We start from the raw sequence: 12,739 nt of genomic DNA, 5'->3' as shown, positions 1-12,739 counted from the left end.
CTAATAAAAAAAAAAAAAGAAAAGTGAACTCTATTCCTGTTTCAGTGCTAAAGTTCCTGTCTTCAGTTGCCGTGCTGCAAACACAGCTGTCAACGGAGGTGGAGCTCGCACGTCGTCCGGTCTGGGAGCTGTGAGGTCGACCCCGCAAGTGTTCTGCACCAGAAGTGAGAGTTACAAAGACTGGTACAGTATGTTACACTGAACCACAAATATAAACGTCACAACACATGTCTAAGTGCATTTTAATTCCAGGATCTTTTGTACAACATACCTTTTTTTTTTTCATTAGCTTCATGTCTAACACTGCTGCTCCTTCTTATCAAATGTATTTCATGCTATCAGCAGCAGCTGGTCTATTTGCTTTTTTGTTTTGTTTTTTTTAACTGTCACACTGTTGTTCTTAATTTGTGCGAACGGAATGACTAACAGGAACACTCATATCACAACAGGTATAAATATACAGCTAATGCAGAAATGCTCTACTGCTAATTAAGGAAACCCAAACAGGCACGCACACATATAACCACAAACATACTGGCAGCAGGACAGTGCATGTGCATTCTTACACACATCCATGCATTCAGACTTAAACACACATTAACACTTCTCTATACATTCTTTCACACACACACAAATGTAACACATGCCTTCATGGCGCTTGCTGGTGTGTGACTATCCTGTCAACACCAGAGGCTGACAGAAGAGGAGGAGGAGGAGGTGGAGGAGGACGAAGAGGAGGAGGCTCGTGTCATACTGAGTGGTAATTGGCCGTTGCCATACCAACGAGGGAGGGCCAATGTCAGAGATTGGTGGGGGAGGAGCCGCAGGCTGATTATAAAAGCCTTCTGAGCAGCAGTTTCTCCTCTCCTGAGCTGTCTCCACTGTGTGTCTGTCTCTTTATTTAGTCTTTCCTGTTATCTGGCCAGTGAGGCGGCTTGCAGCGCTCTGCGTGGAGGACGGAGGGAGGGTGGAAGGGAAGGGTGAGCTGTCAGAAGGACTTGTGGACAGGACGGTCCATTTTCCTCGTCTCCCTGCCAAGCCGTCTGTCCATCACTGTGAGAGAGCTGCCTGCATCTTGTGGATTTATCTCTCTGTGAGTGACACCTGGGAAGGAGAGGAAAACCTGAGCACAGAGGCAGGAGTCTGCCCCCCCTCCCCAGTCCCCCCTTCCCCGCCACCCCTCCTGTGTGTGTGGATGACCTCTGCTCCTATGTAAGTAGATCTGCTGCATCCACATCCACTCACATTTTCCATAAAGACATATCAACTTTGCAGAAAGGGTCAGGGGTCAGGGGAGGCAGAGCCAGAGATACATGTCGCTGATCTGAGGAAGAAATTTCTTCCTTATTTCTTTCTCAGGATTCCTCATTAGCTCACTGGACATCTCATGGGGTCTTCCTGTGCTCCACTGGGGTCTGCTAATTGGCCTCATTAGTTGTTACTTTACTCTCTTTTGAGGTTGGAGCTTCATTTTGAGGTTGATCTTTGACTGTGATGTTTATGTAATTAATTTCTGAGGTTACATGACAGATCCAAATATCCAGCTGATGTAAACTGCAGAGCAAAACTGAGAAAGCAAATATACAAAAGATTATTTCCCCTTTGCTTGATACTGATAACATCAGTCATTACATAATGCAGCAAGAACAACAGGTACTTATGTGTAGACAGGTGAGACGGTATTATTCTAAAAGTTTGAAACCGTTGCTTCTGTCTTGTGTCCACCAGTTCAATAAGAGCATTAGGACATGTGAAACCCACACACCCACACACCAACCCACTCACTCATCCGCCTCTCTGCTCTCTGATGAGCCTCACGCATTAGTGCTCAGATGTAAACTGACACTGGTTTAGTAGTAATGTAGGAAGAGCCACGCAAACACACAGAAGTCCATGCATAACCACAGTACACACAGCACTGTTTACCTACAAGGACCTGCAGGTGTAATTGGGTGTCTGGTGTGTGTGTGTGTATATATGTGTCTGTTGACAATGTACACACACAAAACTTCACACACACTTCCCCTTTCCATGTCATTGTCATGCGTTGTTGAATCATGGAGAGTTTTGACTGCTGTCGAGCTATAACAAAAATAACAATCTAACAATCTAGTGAGAAGTTACACTTCTGTTACACTTCTGTTCAAAGGGCTGCATGTTGAACTCATCAAGAAGTCTGTATAAATATGTTAGGTCATTATTGTAATTATGTTTTAGGGTCTTCAAAAGCAACGAAATGTCTCATTAGACACATTATTTTTATTTCTCATCTTACAGCATTCACGTTTACTTTGAATTAAGCTTGATTTTAATGCAGCTCTGACATTTGATAATCACATAGGCAGATTCTTACACTGAATGTTCGATAAACCTCTCTCCCGAATAGCAGTTGTCCATTCATGGCATAGCAACCACAGCTGGGCAGTACAGGATTCAGACAACTGTCTGATCTTACATTTAACCCTCTAATAGTATAAGTACAATGAAAGTGGCTTGACTGGCTCTACACTGCAACACAAGAAGAATGTTGCTCATTTGTTTCCATGTCTTGTAAGTGGATCATCAGTTGGTGAGGATACAAATGTTTTTGCTGGGACACATAGCTTTAGCCTCAGGTTTTTAATGCAATATCAAGCACCTAACGGCTACATTTAAGTGCTTATCTGACAGATTTTTTTTGGCGATTTTTTTAACCCTAACCCTAACCCTTATTTTAAAATGAGTCAGCTGCAGACAGCCTTTTCAACCACTAAGTGGTTTTTAGCAAGCTAAATAAACAAACAAATTTCAGCTGGCAAAAGAAATTAGCCAAAAAAATCAGCTGCTTTTGTCCACTTCTGTCTGAAATCAATGACCTATTGTGTCAAGAACAAATCTTAAAATTATAAATGGAGACTCTGCCAACACTACCATGTAAACTAAATACATGCTGTGTTAAAATGAAAGACTAAACACAACAGTAGGAGGAAAGGAAGGTTGGGAAAAAGAAGAAGATGAATCAAATATAATTAAGTAAATATTAAGAAATCACTACTTTAAAGTGCATTAAAAAATAAGTTGTTACTGGAACTGGCAGAAGATCCCATACAGTGTAATGACTTTGGGCTACATCCATGATTAATACAGAACAAGATGAATGGAAGATGCCAGACACTTTCATTCATGCTGTCCTTTTTTTTTTTTTTTGATTCTCTCAGTTTTTGTCAGCTTTGTGTCTTTTTGTCAGATTGGTCACAACAAGTGACAATAGGACATGAGCAGACATGAGCGGAGTCCCTGTACACCTGCCTCACATGATACAGTACAGTTAGCTCTGTGCCTCGGAGAATGTTACTGTAATTTGGAGCCAATAGTAGCAATCTTTTAGCCTTAGCGTGCTGCAGCTGAGGCACAATAGTAATGTTTACATAAGCAGCTTATTATGGAGTCCCTGATTCATCACACAGCTTCGAGCCCACTCAGCCATGACAATGCGAAGATAGATCCTAGCATATTCAACAATGGCCCTGGCACCAGCACTAAACACCACTCACAGATGAACAAACACATGCAAACCTTTGGTCAAACACACCAAATGGAAGGCTGTTTGTATTTCAGCAGCTGATCCACTGTCTACTGTGATGTAACATGGAAATGTTAAATGCTTCATCAAGCAAGCATCTTTTGTGAAAATAAAGCCATCGTCTCTGTAACCTGAGACTTTGTCCAAGTTATTCTGTGATGGTTGTGTTCTGGTGGTGGAGCATGTTTCCTAAACAACACACAGATCACTCACATCAGATATGTTCGCTCTGTCATTGCTTTAGTGTTTTTGTGTGAAGAGATTACAGAAGGGCTGTGTGGGCAAATGTGAGTGTGACATTTACAGGTTAGTGGCAGTACAGAATTTCTAGTTAAAGCAGTTTTCCTCTTCTTGTTGCCATTTTGAGATACGGACATGCAAAAATGACCGTTGTACCAAGGAACATTGCGTTCCCATTTGGTTCTTGTTGCTTTACGCTCTTTACTGTTGAACAGTACACAATGTAATTTTATCTGTACACAATTAAGTAAACTGGAACAAACCCACAGTAAAGTGAGAGTAGTAATACAACTCACCCAAAACAACACACAGGCTCACTGTGTGTACACAGAAATGCATTGTGCAGTGTTAAAGGTTGGATTTCTTTTTTACATTCATTGTTACTCACCACTCAAACTTAATGTGTGAACAGAACAGTCTATAAAATCTAAGATCACACACTCAGCAAGTTGTTGCACTTTTCATTCTGATCAGAATGTTTCTCACTAACATTTTACCCAATTTGCAAAGACCCCAACACATCAGGTTCAAAATAACATGCAATTCAATTAAAAGTTTGCTCTGATATGAAGTTAGCATGATGCTTTTGCTGGTATCATCCTATTCCTAAGAGAAAGCATAACTGAAATATGTAACAAAACTACCTAAGGTCAAAGGTCCACTTATTAGGTGTTAGAGCTTTCAATCATATCTCACAGTGATTATTCAGAGAGTGGAGAATGACATCAAACCATAGAAATAGAATATCATAAGAAATCACCACTGGTGTATTCAGTGTATGACATAATCAGGCTTTAGCTACAGCACCAGAAAATGGTCAAATTTTGTCTTTGTGTGCATGAGCAGCAGCCACATGCTCCCTCCTGTGCCACTGCTGCTGCCAGGGTCACATTAAATTACTAAAAAAAGCCCTAAAGGATCTTAAGTGTTGCTGGGCATGCTTTCCTCACTCTTGCCCAATACGCTTTGAAAGCTCCTCACAGGTGGGCGGGCGGTGCATTCACAATACTGAAGCTGAGCTATCCAGCTAATTTAAAATTATCCACCCTATCTGAGGCAGCCAATGCTTTATATAGAATTGTGTTGTTTTCAGGGAACACTGGACAAACACAAATGTTGTGACAGGCACTGACTGGAGGAGAGAAGCTGTGTGATGATTGGTTGGGCACCCTGAACTCCAGGATTTGCTTCTGTGGGCAGGAGGGTGGCCAGTGTGTTCACTTTTAATTGCCACGCTCAGCGGTGTTTAGGCACTTTGCATAATTGCAGGCCTCGTTCTCCAAAGTTGTTAGTCTAGCGCTGCAGCTGTGATGGCTTATTAGACACTGGCTCGCACACTGATCGAGGCAGAAGCCACCTTGGGAAATGTATCATGCGCTGTGTGCGAGTGGTGTGAGGTAAACTGTGAGTCAGAGCTGCTCCTGTCAGGAACACGGCCATAAGCCAAAACCTGGGGGAAAACTCCCATGAACCACTGCATCAGAATAATCACACACACATAATGTGATGTAAACCAATCTGGCAGATGTGAAGGTCTAAACCACTGATGCACTTTTCTGACAATAAACTTAAAAAGATTTTTAACTGCACTATTAAGTCATGTGTAACTAATCCAGTGGTCATGTGGTTTATTTTTTGTCTGCTTAGTCAAACAGTTAAGTAATTGTGATGTAAAAGCCAAGAGAAGCAGCTGTGTGCTGCTCTTTAGCAGAGGTGAGCAATTTAACCTGACATATATTTGCAGAACCAACCAGTCTTAATCCTTAAGTCTTTTCTTGTGTAAAATAAAAAAAAAAAAAGTATTTGGAATCAAGTCTAGAAATCTCACCTTTGTGTTGCTGTTGAAGCTGAATTAATGATATATTGTGGTAGCGGTTTTAATCAGCATTTTTTAATATTTTGGCAAATGTACATTTGGTTAATGTCCCTACCAGAGCAGTGCACAGCCATCTCTCTAAGCTTTTCTAGCAGAACCATCTGGGACTGTCCCTCCAATGGCAAGGGAGACAGTCCCTGACCGGGGCTAATACAGGACATGGATCACACTACAGCACTAACATGGCGGCTGCAATACATATCAGGGGAATGGTGTGTTAGCAGGTAGCGATATCATCAAGGGTAGGACACACACAGTCTGACTGCTAAGCCCCAAACATGCTCCAAGTAAGTCCATGACACTTCTCACATGCAGTGTTTGCACAGAGGAAAGTGAAAACAACACTTCAGTCAAACATGGTGTCTTGAAGGTTTTTGTTAGTTGCAGTTCAGAAAGCTCTGGCTGAACTTATCTTTTCTCACTGTCAGCAGGAAGTCCCCCCAATTTAATTTTACAGTTTTGCCCTTTTGGCCTCGCTAGGGTAATTTCATGCTTTCAGTCACAACCAACAGGCATCCATTAGTCTGAGCCTGTCGGTGGATGATAGCCATCCGTGTCACTGCTATCTCTAAAGAAAAATACCCTCCCACTCTCTTTCTCTTTTCATCTCCTGACTCTTCTTCTTTGCTTCTCTGTCTCTTTCTTCCCTCTCTTTACCCAAGAACCTTTGTCTGCCCTGCCCCTGCTTTCCTCGTCCCCAGAGCTAAATCATCAGCAGAGACATGTAATTTGAGTCATGCCTCGCGTCGCGCTGTAACATATCTCACCATCGGCACCCTGACTCGCCCCTGACATCACTGTGACATCAGCATTTAGTGCGAGTGTGTGTGTGTGCTTACACACGTTTTAGTAGGTTGGGTTCAGGTGTTGATGGCCTATGGGGAAAGAAGAGACACTGTCAGTGTCAAACAGTCCAACACACTGCATTTTCTTCATCTATAAAATGGGTTAGACATATTTTTTAGACGCTTATCCAATTAAAATGTATCAGTCTGCCCAGCTTCAGGCTTCATTGCGGAGCTTTGAGCTCTCCAGGTGCTCTTCTGTCAATCATCTGCATATTTAAAACTGCTTCAAATGTCACCAGAGCACCTGAGGCTAAGGTTGAGACAGCAGGAAGCTACATCACATCTGCTCGGCAGTTGTCGCCTTCAAACAGGTATACAAGTAAAAAACATGGATGTACACACACCCACTCACATGAAAATATAAGCACATACATACAAGAGTGTGTGTAGGCAGCAACCACAGTGGTGAATATACAGTATGTGTGTCCAACACTAACAAAGTGAGAATCCACACGGAACCTGTTAGTCAAGTTTCTATTTATTCTTCATCTTTGGTGCTAAGTTCTTAAGGGTGTGTTATTTTTTTCAGTGCACTTAGCACAGACAGTCAATCACACACTGTGGATAGTATTGAGACATCTTTCCAAACAGACACATTACAGTTCCCCAGTCACCATGAAGATGTTGTCCCTGTGGCTCTGTGGTTAGAATGCCACTGTACATATGCTTTGTGGACAATGGCATGATCTTTTTAACAACTGAGGGCCACATGGAGCCTGAGGTCAACAGGTGTAACACTGTAATGAACTAATGGAGCTAAGTATGAAAACAAAACTCTGGAGCTGTGGGTGGTAACCAAAAGTGCATATTCCTGATAATTGTGACCATCATCCATAGCAGTGAAACTCTTCAACAGTATTATGAGCTATTGTGTTATGCTATATTGCCATAGTGTTTTGCCATCTGACTCAGTATTATATATCAAGTACATGACAGTTTCTTTCTTTCCAGTTATGTTTGCACAGAATCAGAGTTATTATGAAATAATACTACATGAATGTCCAAACGAAACAACCACAGTGGTGTGATTGGCCTTCTGCACAAACCATGGTGACCTGTGATACAATAGGCCAGTCTAATGTAGACCCCAGTGGTGTTGTTATTCGCTCAAGGCCCCTAGATACAGTAGGCCTACTGTTCACACAGGGGCAGAGGGTGACATGTAGACTGAAACAGAAAGAAAGACAGAAGGATTTATTGTTGCTGTCAACACTGTTGCCAATTTTGCTGCTAGTGATGCCTTCACTGTTAGCAATTTTCTTAAAGTAGACTGAGAGAAAGTTTGAGAAGACATGAATTGGATGTGGAGTCAAGGGCAATGAGAGATAAACAAAGTGAATAAAAAGATAAGCATGTAGGCAGAGAAATGGGGAGCGTGAGTGATGTATAGCCATATAACAGAGCACATAAGGCAGTGATTGTTGTCTAGCGAGGCCTGACTCCAAGACAAGATGGGATGGAAAGAAACAAAAGGTCATCTTTATTATGGCTTCAGCCCAGAGACAAAGAGGAGACGAAAATGTGACATCATGTTTCCAACCACACGTCTTGTGTAACATGTCATAAAGATGTCAAGCAAGAGAAGACTGGATTTTTCTGACTGAAGCACAAGCTCAAGGTTAGTTCACTGTCTGTTGAGGCTCCTCAGCACTGGCCGAACTGATTATTATTGTGGGGCAAGGGGGGAAAAAACACCTCTGAGCTGCTTGTGTGTCTTAAACCGATCACACTTGTTGCAGACAGGGCTTAAGACAATGCTCTTTTATGAATAGTGTTCAGGGTGAAACTGGTTTTCATGTGGGGGAGTTAAGAGAAGGAGCTCAGTACTGGCTGGTCTATCCCAACTTCCTATTAAGTCAACAGTGTTGTTAAAGGCAACAATCAGACTGTTGAGAGAGCGTCTCTCTTTAAGCTTTGTTTGGAGTTCATGTGAATATAATCTGACTGTGATCTGACTGAATTATGGTTCTTTAGTTTGCGTGAATTGTCCTGTTATAAAATTCTATGTAACAGAGAAAATTACTTCTTTCAGATGAATGACATAGATGAGTTACAATTTGCTTTAAACTATCCTAATCAGCAAATCAACAACTGAGGAAATGATAGTGTGTATTGTGAAAGGTGTTGCTTGTAGTGACAAACTTGCATGGAACCATCACCCAGCTCTGCAGGAACCCTGCAGTTTCCCTCAACTTTAAAGACCCTTTTAGTATCGTTGAGCTACTTTTGGTTCCTCGATCTTGTGTCCAGCAAAACATCATCTGTCCAGTATCAATCAACAACATTGTTTGCTAACAGGTTAGACATAAAATCTACATATATTTTCTGCTTGTGGCCAAAACCATCAATCAATGCAGCTTTAAATTTTTATGTATAGTTAAAGCAATGCTGCAATGATTCAATATGAGTAAACCAACATTCTTAGTACAGGTTATCTTGCCAGGCCCTAACCAAAGGTTTGACTGCAGTTCACAACCACTAATTTACAAGTTAAATAAAATGTAAATAAAATGTTTCTCAGTTGATTCTCTGAATTATCCTGATACAACACTGTTAACTGTTAATGTTAAACATTAATAGTGTTTTACAATTTGACATTTTAGGAAATATACTTGACTTTCTTGCTAAGATTGAGATCAGAATATGGATACCACTGTATCACACAAATTTATGAAGTTTTATTTTAATGAAGCTGCATCTTTTGCAGAGAATCCCAACCCACTTTATGCACTGTGGACAGACCCACAAACGTGACAACTCTAACTGCTTTAAGGGCAAGAGATCTGAATCTCCAATCTGTTACTGTAGAAGGAAATCATGGAGATGGAGACGGAGAAGTTTTGGTTGGAAAGAAGAAGCTTGAGCTCCAGATACAAAAACTTGTCTTAGAAATTGAGCTATTAGAGCAAATGGCCAGATCCACAATTGAGAATGACTGTGTTTATCAATGTCAAAATAATCCCATACATCTAAATAAATATCTTATTTCAACCTGAATAAAAAACATCAAATGTGATGTTCTCAAAACATACAACGCCTTAGATGTCAAAACAACCTGAGAGCTTTTTTTTCTTGGAATATTTGAGGCCACAGAAATAATCATATTAAGAATAAAACATCATGCCTTAAACGGTTTTGCACAGCTTGACTTTTCTATTCACTTTACGGATGCTGTGCAACAATACAAAAATGTGAAATGTAATAAGATCATTAAAGAGAATATTTCTCTTGCATTAAAACATCCACAGTTCTCATTACAGTTCTTTCATAGGCTTATCAGCTGAATTCTGTTGTTTCTGATGAGACGAACCGTCACATCCTCCTCTGTGGCTTGTTCTCTCATATGTTCCACCTCTGTCTCCACTCATCCCAAATCCTCCATTTGGAGAGGTACTCTCTTGGCTATGCAAATGTTATGCAGCACAGCTGCTGCACACATGATGTTGTATGCCCTCTGTGGCTCCATCCTGATTTGATTGTGCAAGCAAGTGGAATCTAAAAAATAAAAAAAGTTCTTAGTTTGCCTGTATACAGTAGCTATCCATCATCCCATAGCTAGTAAAGACTCTCTAATAACCAATACCAGCTTAAGCGTAGGCTAAGACAAATATGTGGTGGACATGTTTCACATTTAACCTAAACATAAACACACACACACCTGAGCCTGAACTACTCCTGTGCAGTGCTCAGTGATCAACCTCCTCTGTGAGTGCACACCTTTCCCTCTCCATCAGGGGCACCATGACAGGCGTCATCAGCTGCTTCTTTAAAGACTGGCCACTGTCACCAAGCATTATGCCAGAGAGCCGTTCCTCCTCACACACTCTTGACAGTTCATTTTCCCTCAAGATGTGTGTGTCATGGGCAGATCCATACCACCACCATCAGTTCATTTCATAGAGTGAAAGCCTTTCCTGTTTACAAGAAGATACTCATTTTTAGATGTGCCTAGATACACACAAGTTCATTTTTGGTGAGCCTGATCTCAAAAGACCAAAGAAACTCATTGTATCACCCAGCATGCTGTACCTCCGCTTATATTCATCATATCAGTGACTGTATTTTTGGCATAATCGAAGGGGCAGGAACAGCGCTTCATTCCTGACAACTATGTGTTGTAACTACGGAGATAACTCGTTAATTAATTAATACAGTTCGGCCCTGCTCTCATCGAAAGCCACCTTATCATGTAGCCTGTATATTTGACGTGCCACTGTATCAATGTTTTTATTTTAACCTTAGAAACTAGACTTTTCACTTTACACCTACATTTGACTAGGTATAAGATTTCTATTCTTACAACCAGTTGTACGTTCAGCTGGTGCAACCGGCCCTAGGATCTTAGTGTGATATGTACTTTCTGTTAGAACTGGAGTCCAAATTCAGATTCATTCTGTACAACTCAAACAACTGTGGGACTTTCTTTCAGGTTACCTATAAAAACAGCTGGATGACAGCTCTAGCTAACTTGCATAAGTTCATATTTAGCAGTGGATGTCACCCCCCACCTCCAACAGTACTAAGCTCTGAAATATCTCCATTGTACAGTATGTGTGTTATTGTTGTTAGAGCATGGCTGGATAATGGCAGCTAAAATTGGATTAGCAGCATTACAGACTGAACACACCAGCTGTTTAACAGTGATTCTCTCTTAACTACTCTGGTTTCTGTGAAGCAGCACTGTCACCACCATTCATCTCCTTTAGGGAAAGTGCATGTTCTATTTGTGTGTGTGTGTGTGTGTGTGTGTGTGTGTGTGTGTGTGTGTGTGTGTGTGTGTGTGTGTGTGTGTGTGTGTGTGTGTGTGTGTGTGTGTGTGCAGTTGCACAGGCAAAGCTGTTTTTTCAGTCCATATGAACTACTGGAGCACACAGTAATGTAACCCCAGGCCCAAGGTCAGTTTTAGAGCATATGGCCGTCACACACATACACAGATGACACAGACAGATATGTGCTTGTGCTTCTCTGTCTTTCTCTCTCTATCTATCTCTTTCACACACAAACACACACACATACTCAGAGTATGTGAAAAAAAAGTGAAAGAACAGAGCACATGTGATGGCGATTTGTGGTGAATTCATTTATAATGCGGTTATGTGGTGTTGTGACCAATTAAATTTTTGTGCACTCGCTCTGGCACTTGATCTCTGTTCTGGAGTTTGAAAAAACAGACGCAATATCTCTACTCTGTGTAGTTCTAGGCAACCCACATCTGAAATGTGTCTCACATTTTACTGAAATACCAGGTTGCTGTAACGAAAAGTGTTGCAAGCAATGTGGCTGTTGTGCAAGCTTTAATTTGATTAAAAAGTTATGTAAAGAAATCTCTTCTTATTACTGACAGAAGTGACAAAAGGTGATTATTAATATATATATATAATGGGACAGCAGCTCATAAGACATCATATGGAGATGATCAGAAACCAATTCAGACTTATAGAAATAAAACTTGAGTCTCTTTTTCTTGTTCTCCCTCTTTATCTCATCTTCTCTCAAATGTTGTCTCTCCACATACCAGTCTGTACTTTACAGATCACCTTTCTTGCCTTTTCTTTGCCGTTTCTTTCTGCAACTCTGTTGTTGCCCCCTCCCTCCTGACCCTCCCAGGGATCACAGCTTGTGTTGGCAGCCTGTCCAGCTGTCATGAACAGGAAGCTGCCATGCTAGGTTTCACTGGACAAGCTCAGTGGTCGGAGGGAGCAGTCGTGTCCCTGTTAGCCGGCTAATGGTCTGCACTGACACTGTGCCAGAGCTGCTTTTCAGTGGCCCTTCAGGGTCATTCCATCTCAACAAACTGGGCAGACGAAAAAAAAAAAAAGCAGTGAAAGAGAGAGTCAGAAAATATTTGCCTGAGGTTTTAAATGTGTGTGTGTACACGTGTAAACTCATACCCCAGCGCGAGCCCCAGTTATGCATCTCCGTGCCTGTGCTGTATGCGAAATGTGTGTCATATTTTCTGATGACTGTGCCCACTGACCTGTAGAAAATCGTGAAGCCCATTTAAACAAGCCCCACATCTTTCCCATCATCTGGCCCCATTCTAAATGAGTACACAGGAGGGGAGTTGTGTATATTCATTTAGGGTCACTTGACCACTGACATACGGCTTTTTGCTGAATAGCACACAGTCCTCCTCTGCCCCCTCCCCTGAGGCAACAATCACTGAACTTCTCCAGTGGATTTGGTCACTGGCCAAAAGGACAATATTTTGTT

General features: G+C 41.5%; 1 protein-coding gene across 1 annotated transcript in view; it reads left to right on the top strand.

Annotated features, from left to right (window-relative positions):
- Positions 1-882: 882 nt before the first annotated feature.
- The window catches only part of cdk18 (cyclin dependent kinase 18), a 39,467-nt gene continuing 27,610 nt past the window's right edge, over positions 883-12,739 (top strand). The window contains exon 1 of the mRNA XM_041034300.1: positions 883-1,212. The gene's annotated coding sequence lies outside the window, so the exon portion shown is untranslated. The remainder of the gene's footprint in view (positions 1,213-12,739) is intronic.

This window comes from Toxotes jaculatrix, chromosome 3 (assembly GCF_017976425.1).
Source record: "Toxotes jaculatrix isolate fToxJac2 chromosome 3, fToxJac2.pri, whole genome shotgun sequence".
NCBI classification, from domain to species: domain Eukaryota; kingdom Metazoa; phylum Chordata; class Actinopteri; family Toxotidae; genus Toxotes; species Toxotes jaculatrix.
The sequence above is the reverse complement of the archived record's forward strand: the minus strand, read 5'-3'. Positions and strand labels throughout refer to the sequence as shown.